This window comes from Arachis ipaensis, chromosome B06, assembly GCF_000816755.2.
Source record: "Arachis ipaensis cultivar K30076 chromosome B06, Araip1.1, whole genome shotgun sequence".
NCBI classification, from domain to species: Eukaryota; Viridiplantae; Streptophyta; class Magnoliopsida; order Fabales; family Fabaceae; genus Arachis; species Arachis ipaensis.
The window spans coordinates 14,381,766-14,382,013 of NC_029790.2; the positions used below are offsets into that span (position 1 = coordinate 14,381,766).

Consider the following 248-nt stretch of genomic DNA (forward strand, 5'->3'; position numbering starts at 1 on the left):
CCTTCCTTCTTTTTCTTTTTGCTTTTGCTTTTGTTGAATGTTGAGAGAAACTCAAATCCACACTCTTCTTAGTGAGTCAATCACAGTAAGAGGCAAGGAAAGAGAGGGGGATTCCGTTTTATACGAGTGAGTGGGGAGATGGAGAATTGGAGAGAGGTGGGTGTTGGGTTTTAGTGACCACTTGAAATTCTGATGCCCCTACACTCCTCATCAAATGTTTTAAAAAAATAAAACTTTCTAGCGCATTT

General features: G+C 39.9%; 1 protein-coding gene across 2 annotated transcripts in view; it reads right to left on the reverse strand.

Moving 5' to 3' along the window:
- The window catches only part of LOC107645853 (protein HASTY 1), a 22,924-nt gene that overhangs the window by 10,528 nt on the left and 12,148 nt on the right, over nt 1-248 (reverse strand). The window lies entirely within an intron of this gene.